The 10,384-nt window shown below is 38.8% G+C and overlaps 1 pseudogene; it reads right to left on the bottom strand.

Moving 5' to 3' along the window:
- Positions 1-4,091: 4,091 nt before the first annotated feature.
- On the bottom strand, positions 4,092-4,816 carry LOC132350794 (pyridoxal phosphate phosphatase PHOSPHO2-like; annotated as a pseudogene).
- Positions 4,817-10,384: the final 5,568 nt, after the last annotated feature.

The following is a 10,384-nucleotide window of genomic DNA, read 5'->3' as shown; positions in this document are numbered from 1 at the left end:
GACATATATACATGGGAGAGACCCAGGAAAACTCAGTAACTCACCCAAAAGGCTGAAACCCTCACCTTAACTACCATCTTCAGCTAAAGACAAAAGAGGAAGTTGGGAGTTATTGTTTGGAAGTTCAAAGGGGAGGAAGGCAATTAACATAGAGATGGAAAAGCAAATGTTTGCAGGGGCCATGCAGAGACTATGGGACACAGGAGTTTTAACAGACAGACTTTGCTAGGTTCTTCCCTGTCTACACATCTAGTTCACACAGTTACCTATGGTGATGGCTCCTTTCTGGAACAGGCGTTCTATCTACACTCTTTAGCAGCTAGGGGGAAGGTCAAAGTTTCTTCCTGAGTCTTTTGAGTCTTGAATTGTTTTCAGCTCAAAACAATCAGTATACCAAAGAGACATTTTGGAGTGGCAAATTTTGTTCCCCTACAAAACAGTAGGCAGACATTAAAAAAGAAGATGTAGGTCTACAATTACTGCCTACAAAATACTAGGCAGACATTAAAAAAGAAGATGTAGGTCTACAATTACTGTCGAGCGAGGATAACCACAAAATATTATTCAGTGAAAAAAAGCAGATTACAGAGTAATATTTTGGTATGATCTTACTTTGGTAACACACACGCACATATATATGTATATATGTATGTATATATTTGCCCAGGAAAACATAGTATACACAAGAAAGTGTATACAAGAAACTCCAAGTATACACAACAAAGTAACACAGTGGTTCTTTCTGGATGGGATTTCAAATAATTTGTTTTGTTTTTGTCTCTTGCTTTTTCATTTTTTTTCTTTTTTCTTTTACTATGGCCATTTGCCAGTTGTGAAATGTAAATAAACACATAGATACATGATAGCTGGATACATACAAATGTGTGTGTGCAGACATCCATTCAGTAGAAATGAGTCAATGAGACCTAAGGCCATATATGATAAAAGAAGACTGCATTCTCTTTAAATAAAAAGTTCCCCTTCATAAGGAAAAGAGACTACAGGTCCCCCCTCTGTAAGACAAAAGTTAAGTCCTGCTTGCCTGACAAAAACAGGAACAATCCTTGACAGACATCATTTTAAAAGACTTGCTATTCTGAAAAGGCTCAAATAGGAGACTGTCTCTATCTGGGCCCGCTTAGGTACCATGTTTAAGTACCCCATGACCTGCTAGAATCCAAAAAGAAGAGTATCCACTTAGACCCCTAAATTTTACTCAGATAATCAGTCAGATCTCCCCAATTCAAGAATGCGGTTTTTATATACATACTAAAGAATTTTTTTAATTGATATAGTTGATTTAACAGTATTATGTTAGTTTCAGGTGTACAGCAAAGTGATTCAGTTATATACTTATATATATATTCTTTTTCTATACTTTTTCATAGGTTGTTACAAGATACTGAATATAGCTCCTGTGCTGTACAGTAAATCTTTATTGTTCATCTATTTTATATATGGTAATATGTACCTGTTAATCCCAGACTCCTTATTTATCCCTCCCCCACTCCCTTCCCTTTCAGTAACCATGTTTGTTTTCAATATCTGTGAGTTTGTTTCTGTTTTGTAAATAAGCTCATTTGTACTATTGTTTTATATTCCTCATATAAGGGATATCACATAATATTTGTCTTTCTCTGTCTGACTTCACTTAGTATGATAATCTCTAGGTCCATCCATGTTTCTGCAAGTGACATTTTTTCATTCTTTCTTTTATGGCTGAGTAATATTCCATTTTATATATATATATATATATATATATATATATATATATATATATATATACACACACACACACACACACACACACCTACATACCTACATACTACATCTTCTTTATCCATTCGTCAATGTACACCTAGGTTGTTTCCATGTTTTGGCTATTGTGAATAGTGCTGCTATGAACACTAGGGTGCATGTATCTTTTTGAATTAGAGTTTTCATCTTTTCCAGATATATGCCCAGGAGTGGGATTGGTGGCTCATGTGGTAACTCTATTTTTAGTTTTTTAAGGAACCTCCATACTGTTCTCCATAGTGGCTGCACCAATTTACATTCCCACCAAGTGTAGGAGGGTTCCCTTTTCTTCACACTCTCTAAATCATTTATTATTTGTAGACTATTTAATTATGGCCATTCTGATCAGTGTGAGGTGATACCTCATTGTACTTTTGATTTGCATTTCTCTAATAATTAGCGATGTGGAGCATCTTTTCATGTGCCTGTTGGCCATCTGCATATCTTCTTTGGAGAAATGTCTATTTAGGTCTTCTGCCCATTTTTTGATAGGGTTTGTTTGTTTTTATTTTGATATTGAGCTGTATGAGCTGTTTGTATATTTTAGAAATTAAGCCCTTGTCAGTCACATCGCTTGCAAGTATTTTCTCCCAGTGTGCAGGTTGTCTTTTCATTTTGTTTACAGTTTCCTTTGCTGTGCAAAAACTTCTAAGTTTGATTAGGCCCCATTTGTTTATTTCTGCTTTCATTTCTTTTGCCTTGGGAGATTAATCTAAGAAAATATTGCTACAATTTATGTCAGAGAATGTTTTGCCTATGTTCTCTTCTAGGAGTTTTATGGTGTCAGGTCTTATTTAAGTCTTTAAGCCATTTTGAGTTTATTTTTGTGTACGGTGTGAGGGTGTGTTCTAATTTCATTGATTTACATGTGGCTGTCCAGCCTTCCCAACACCACTTGCTGAAGAGAATGTCTTTTCTTCATTGTAAATTCTTGCCTCGTTTGTTAAAGATTAACTGACAGTAGGTGTGTGGATTTACTTCTGGGCTCTCTATTCTGTTCTATTGATCCATATGTCTATTTTTGTGCTAATAGCTATTGTTTTGGTGGTAAGTTAGGCTGTTTATTTGGGATTTTTCCTGTTTTTTGAGGAAGGCCTGAATTGCTATGAACTTTCCTCTTAGAACTGCTTTTGCTGCATCCCATAGATTTTGTATGGTTGTGCTATTGTCATATGTCTTGAGGATTTTTTAATTTCCTCTTTGATTTCATCACTGACCCACTGGTTTTTAGTAGCATGTTGTTTAGTCTTCATGAAATCATTTTTTCTCATTTCTCTTTCTGTGGTTGATTTGTAGTTTCATGCCGTGTGGTCAGAAAAGAGGCTTGAAATGATTTCTATCCTCTTAGATTTTTTGAGGCTTGTTTTGTATCCTTGTATGTGGCCTATCCTAGAGAACATTCTGTGTGCACTTGAAAAAAACGTGTATTCTGGGTTTGGGGTTTTTTTTTCAACGTAGTGCCCTGTAGATATCAATTGTCTAACTGTTATATTGTGTCATTTAGGATCTCTGTTGCCTTATTGATTTTCTGCCTGAAAGATCTGTCCATTGATGTCACTGGGGTGTTAAAGTCTTCTACTATTATTGTATTCCCATCAATTTCTCCCTTTATGCCTGTTAGTATTTGCTTTATGTATTTAGGTGCTCCTATATCGGGTGCATATATTAACAAGTTGATATCTTCTTCTTGTATTGATCCTTTTATCATTATACAGTGTCCTTCTTTATCTTTCTGTATGGCTTTTGTTTTGAAGTCTATTTTGTCTGATATGAGTATTGCTACCCCCACTTTCTTGTCATTTCCATTTGCATGAAATATCTTTTTCCATCCCCTCACTTTCAAACTGTAAGTGTTTTTCACCCTAAAGTGGGTCTCCTTTAGGCAGCATATTGTAGGTTCTTGTTTTATTATCCAATCTCCCAGTCTATGTCTTTTGATTACAGCATTTAGTCCACTGACATTAAAGTAATTATCTACAAGTATGTACTTATTGCCTTTTGAAATCTGTTTTCCAGTTGATTCTGTATTTCTTCTTTGTTCCTTTCTTTTCTTTTTCCTTTTGTGGTTTGATGGTTTTCTTTTGTATTATGCTTGAGTTCCTTTCTTTCTGGTTTTATGAATCTATTGTATGTTTTTGATTTGTGGTTACCCTGATTTTCAAGTATGTTAACCCATAACTATATCTACTTCCTTTACACTGGTAGTCATATAAGCTCAAACACATTCTAAAAGATCTACAATTTCTTAGTCCTCTTCCCCACATTTTGTGATTTTTTTTTCAATTGTTGGCATATTACTCCTTTTTTAGAAATTGTAAATGAGAAATTATTTCAACACCTGAAGACCAAGATACAACAGAAGACTCTATAGGCTCAAGATTTTGAGACATCCTAGAAAGAGTTTTCTGTAAAGTATATCCTTTCTGTGGCATGGCAACATCATTCTTCTTTAAGAAGGTTACTGGACAGACATCATTTCTGCCATCACCTATGTAAACAATTTGTGTATAATTCACTCCTCGTTGTAACTGTTTACCTACAAATTCTACCAAAACTACATTTTTGCAATGACTTTGGGGGCACCTAGTGCAAGAATGAGCATGATAATTTTCCACAGTGAGATGACCATTGCTATAAAAAGCTGCTGGATTTGTAAAGACTTTATCAAGCATGTCATGAAAATTGGTAGCTTCTAAAACCCAATCTATGAAGACTGAATTTGAATCTGAAATAATGATCCAGTCAAATTTATCCTTGTACTTTCTTATAAAGTTTAAAAGTTCCACCACCCCTGGAGTGAAAGGCATTGATATCATTGTTCTTTTCATTTCATCTTCTCTTACACCTTCATCTCCCAAATACTTAAAGACTCTGCCCATAAATTCTGTCCACAATCCTTTTTCATAAGAATCTTGTAGTTCAATAGGAAGCTTTTTCTCTGGAGCACATTGTACAATCCAGGTGTCACTATTATCATCTATGATTATACTGCCAAGTCAAAAACCAACAAAATTTTCATGGCTCCAGAAACAGATTTGGGTTACCCCAATTTAGTATTTCCAAGACAATTAATCTTACTTCAGCATGGAGCTTCAGTTTAACAGTCATGACTATCTTCAGTTTTAAACACCAGCCAGTTCCTAACCAACATTACTCCTACTCTATACGCAGGGGGAAAAGTTTTCTGGTTCCAAGCAAAGGAATGGAGACTTCTTAACTCCAGCATTATTACAGTGGATCATCTGATAGAAAACCTGCTGGGTACATCCTGGAACCAGAGGCAGGGACCTGGTCGGTTGTCGTTCCCAGGGAGGCGCACGTTGGATACTGACGGGAGCACCAGGCCGGACGCGGCCGGGTCCCCAGGGCTCGTCACTGACCCAGGCCAGAGATCCGCAGCCGTTCTGGCCTCGGTGCCGCTCCCAAGGACTCTGTCCTCCGGCTTCCTCCAGGTGCCTGCAGGTGAGGGCCACCCCACTCACATGCTGGGCCACATTTTGTGATTTTGATATCCTATTTTACATCTTCATGTTTATCCTTTTGCTGTTCATTGTAGTTATAATCACTTTCACAGAATTTTTTTATTTTTTAACCTGTGTACTGACCTATTTAGTGATCTTCGATCCTTTTATATATTTGCCTTTCCTATTGTAATTTTCCCTTTCCTATAGATTCTTGCATCTTTTCTATTTAGAGAAGACCTTCCAATATTTCTTTTAGGGTAGGTCTAGCATTGCTGTATTCCTTTAGTTTTCACTTGTCTGAGACATTCTTTCTCTCTCCTTCTATTCTAAATGATAATCTTGCTGGGTAGAGTACTCCAGGTTGCAGGTTTTTCCCTTTCAGAACTTTGAATATATCTTGCCACTCCCTTCCGGCCTGCAAAGTTTCTGTAAAGAAATCAACTGATAACCTAAAGGAGATACCCTTGTAACTGACTCATTGTTTTTCTCTTGCTGCCTTTAGAATCCTCTCTTTATCTTCAACTTTTGCCATTTTAATTATGATATGTCTTGGAGTAGGTCCGTTTAGGTTCATCTTGTTTGGGACCCTCTATGCTTCCTATACTTGAATATCTGTTTCCTTCTTTAGGTTTGGGAAGTTTTCAGCCATAATTTCTTCAAATACATTTTTGATCCCCATTTCTCTTTCTTCTCCTTCTGGGATTCCATTATGTGTAGATTGGCACACTTTATATTATCCCATAGATCTTGTATGTTGCTTTCATTTTTTTTTTATTTGTCTTTCTGTCTGCTGGTCTGATTGGGTGATTTCCATTATTCTATCTTCCAGATCATTTATTTGTTCTTCTGCATTATTCAGTTTGATATTTATGGTCTTTAGCTTGATTTTCATCTCAGCAGTTGAGTTGTTGAATTTTGACTGGCTTCTCTTTATAGTTTCTAGTTCCTTGTTACAGTAATCTGCATTTCTATCAATAGTCTTTCTTGATTCCTTCAGCATTTTTATTACCTCCTTTTTAAACTTGGGGTCTTGTAGACTGGAGAGGTCTGCTTCATTGTTTGTTCTTCACAGGACTTCTCTTGTTCTTTTAATTGGGAGTAGTTATTCTGCTTTTTTCATTTTACTTATATTTCTTTGACTCTATGAATTTAGGAGAAAGTTATAAACTGTGGTCTTAAAGGGCTGTTTTTATATGGTAGTGTCCCTGTGTAGCCTGCATGAGTCCAATATTTTTGGTGTGAGGACTGTTTTTGGTATGGATGCCTGCCACATCTTTCCTCAGGGTGTGCTGGCTGTTATCGCCTTGATAGGGGGTGGGATTGGTGTTGTGGTGACCACAGCCTGCACTAGATGTTGGGCGGGGCCTCCTCTTTGCTCCGTGGTTGTCACAGCCCTGTCAGGGGCAGCGTCTGCTCCCCAATTGTTGGAGTAGAAGCCACCAGATCTGGTTCTAAGCTGTGTTATGAGGTAGCTGGGACTGGAGCTTACCCGCTGGGAAAGAAGCAACTGCATGTTCTTCCCCAGGAGCTGTCCACTGGGACATGTGACTCTGTGATGTTGTCTGCCACCTGGTGTGCACGCCCACAAAGTTTGCTGCTGCTTGTGCCTGGACCCACCTCTGCTATGGGAGCATCAATAATCAGCTCAGGCATTCCTCAGGCAAGCATGCACACTCATAAAGCTACAGACACGAAGACCTGCCACAGCCATGCCCCCACACTCACTGTGGGAGCACTAGTAATCAGCTCAGATTTCAGCCCACCTCTGCACGTGCATCCACAAAGTTCGCAAGACCTGCGGCAGCCATATCCATGCCCCGGTGTGAGCACACTGATGATGTGGCTATGGTGGACCCACACCCCTCCCTTCTCATGTTGACAATGGGGATCCTATGGAGGACCCACACTCAGTCCTGCATGCACTCCCAGTTACAGCCCGGGCCACAATCCAGGCACTTCGGACTGTCTCCATGCAGCCAAACTGAGTCCTCTCCCTAGGCCTGTCCACTGAAGCCCAAGTTTCAGCACTTAGTTGCTGCACACACCAGCAGGCACACATCTCAGGCTGGGAAGTGTGGCAACATGGCCGGGGACAGATGTGCTGGTCTCACGGAGATCTTTCTTGCAACTTCGGTTGTATGAGATCTTCTGCAAGCTTTCAGTATGTATTCTGTGAGAATTGTTCCACATGTAGATGTATTTTTGATATATCTGTGGGAGGAGGTGAGCAGCTCCATATCCCTCTACTCCACCATCTTGATCTCTCCCTCAAGATTTTTTTTAACATCAGATTTTAGAAAACAAGAAAAAGTTGGAGAGAGGGAATATAGAGATAGACACAGACAGATAGGGATAGAGACAGAGAGGAGACAGAGATAGAGATGTCCATATCTAGTCATTGCCAGTGAGAAGTAGTCTCATTTCTCACATTTTCATGTGATCATGCTTTGTACTGATTTATTTCTTTTTCTTTCTCTTTGAGTTTAGGTTGATTCTCAATGGTTGGATATAGAGTCACTAAGATTCTTTCTACATTTTTCTCAGTGTGTAATTATTACAACTCGAGGACTTGGAATCTGTCCAAGATTCCAACCCATTTAAGCAGCCTTGCCCCATCTACATGCCCCACACTATACACCAATCTCTTCTACTCTCTTTTCAGACCTAGATGTCCTGATCCAAAGCACAGATTATATTTTTTATATAATTATTTTCCATTTCGGAAAAAAGAAACCCTGAAACTTACAGAAGAATTGAAAATACAAAGAACCTTTTCTTTGAATGATTTTAGAGTAAGTTGCTGACCTGATGCTCTTTCACCCCAGAAAACTTTTATACATGTTTCCTACCAACACGTTCTCTCACATAACCATAATCAGGACATTAACATTGATACATTACTACTATCTAATCCTCAGAACCCCCTTCAAGTTCCACCAGTTGTCCCAATAATGTCCTTTAGATCAGAAAGATACAGTTCAGAATCATACATGGCATTTAGTTTTCATGTCTCACCTATCTCCTTCAGTCTGGAATAGCTATTCAGTCTTTCTTTCACACTTATGACCTCAACATTTGTGACGATCACAGGCCAGTTATTTAGCAAATGTCCCTCCATTTGGTTTTTTCTGTTGCTTTTCATGAAGCAGGTTATGCATCTTTCACAGGAATATCGCAGAAGTGATGTTGTGTTCTTCTCATTGCATCTTATCAGGTAGAACACAATTTTGATTTGTCTCATTAATGATGTTTACTTTGATTACTTGATTGAGTTGGTATCTGCTAGGATTCTCCACTGAAGTTACTCTTTCTCCCTTTGTAATTAATAAATTGCTAAATACACTGATATTGAAAAGCAGTCAAAGGAAGAAAAAAAAGGAAAGAGATTAATCAGTAGTAAGTAGGTGAATTAGAACAGTACCCTGAAATCCAAAGCAAAAGATATTTTGAAACTAAGAATACAATCAATCATGTGAAATGTTACAAAATAAAAGACCTAAAGAATAGCTACTGCGTTTTGCAACTATAAGGTCAGTAGTAACAATGGCCAGCCAGTTTCAGTAGAGTGGATGTAGTAGCTTGAGGAGTGAGAGGGAGCAGATCAAGAGGACATGGGGGGGGCTTCCCTGGTGGTGCAGTGGTTGAGAATCTGCCTGCCAATGCAGGGGACGCGGGTTCGAGCCCTGGTCTGGGAGGATCCCACATGCCGCGGAGCAACTGGGCCTGTGAGCCACAATTACTGAGCCTGTGCATCTGGAGCCTGTGCTCCACAACAAGAGAGGCCGAGATAGTGAGAGGCCCGCGTACTGCGATGAAGAGTGGCCCCCACTTGCCGCAACTAGAGAAAGCCCTCGCACAGAAACGAAGACCCAACACAGCCATAAATAAATAAATAAATAAATAAATAAATAAAAATTTAAAAAAAAAAAAAAAAAGAGGACATGGGGTAGGGTGACCTTAGTCTCTAGCCCAAGTCAAGAGGAAAGATGAGGATGGATGGAGTTAGAACAAAGAAACTATGGGAGTTTATACTTGATGGCTTCTATTTTCTCCATGAAGATGTGTCAACTGTTGATGGAAATAGGGCAGGGATGAGGTAGAGGTTTTGGAAAGATAATCAAGGTGTCAAAAGCCAACCATGGAGGCTGATAGAGGGAGCTTCCTAGGAAACTAGGCTGCACGTTTGCTCTAAAAAGAACTTTTAATTTTGGTCATTCGCCTTAGGTCTCCAAGCCCTCTAAGCAAAGTTTCCCAATTGGAATTTTATTGCCTATTGCTGAATTCTCAGCATTCTATATCTTGAACCTCAGATGAAAAGATGGAGGAAAGAAATGAATTACAACCACAGCCACTGGGAAGATGGTGAGGAGAGAATCATGTAAGAGGTAATTTACTTTAAATAGGCCCTCTAGTATTAAACCAACTTCTAGCTTTAGGAAGCACCATGTTAGCCGCATCTCCACTGATCACAGATGCTTTAGGGCCTTACTGACTTCTCTGGTTATTCTTGCCCCTTTGTCACTGTCCAAACTCACCTCAGGCCAGAGCTGACCTCAGACAGATAGCTGAACCAGGAGTTTGCACTCTCTTCAAGTTCCCATGTGCTGTACATCTCTGGGCGCTGATTTCTCAGCTGTTGATCTTACCCCCGTTGTGCAAGAAGGAACTGTGCCCCTGGAGACTCTATAGTGTTTCCTGTATTCAACTTTAAATATCTCTTCTTTTTGGTTGAATCATAATCTGATGTCAACACATAATGAAAAGCTATAAACTATTGGTAGCCAGAGAAAATCCTCACAAACTTTAAATCCACTAACATTTCTTCCTCCCACCCTACTTCCGTATTTACATACAACATACATAACTGCATACATACATACATACATATGTGCGTGTATGCATGTTGCATCATTTCTCCCAGAACTGGTAATGGATTTGTGCTGTTTCTGTCATACTGAACAATCTGATTACCAACCTTGTATATTTGTAAGCAGTTAACTAACCAGGAATTAGAGCAGGATTAACTAGTGTAATTAATAATTAATATATTATATAGTCTTAAACTAGCTACTCCTGTGCTCTAAACATCTGAGTTCCTGGCCATAGTATCTGAGCACGTTCAG

Source organism: Balaenoptera ricei, chromosome 1, assembly GCF_028023285.1.
Source record: "Balaenoptera ricei isolate mBalRic1 chromosome 1, mBalRic1.hap2, whole genome shotgun sequence".
NCBI classification, from domain to species: domain Eukaryota; kingdom Metazoa; phylum Chordata; class Mammalia; order Artiodactyla; family Balaenopteridae; genus Balaenoptera; species Balaenoptera ricei.
Note: the sequence above shows the minus strand (reverse complement) of the source record. Positions and strands in the feature narration are given on the sequence as shown.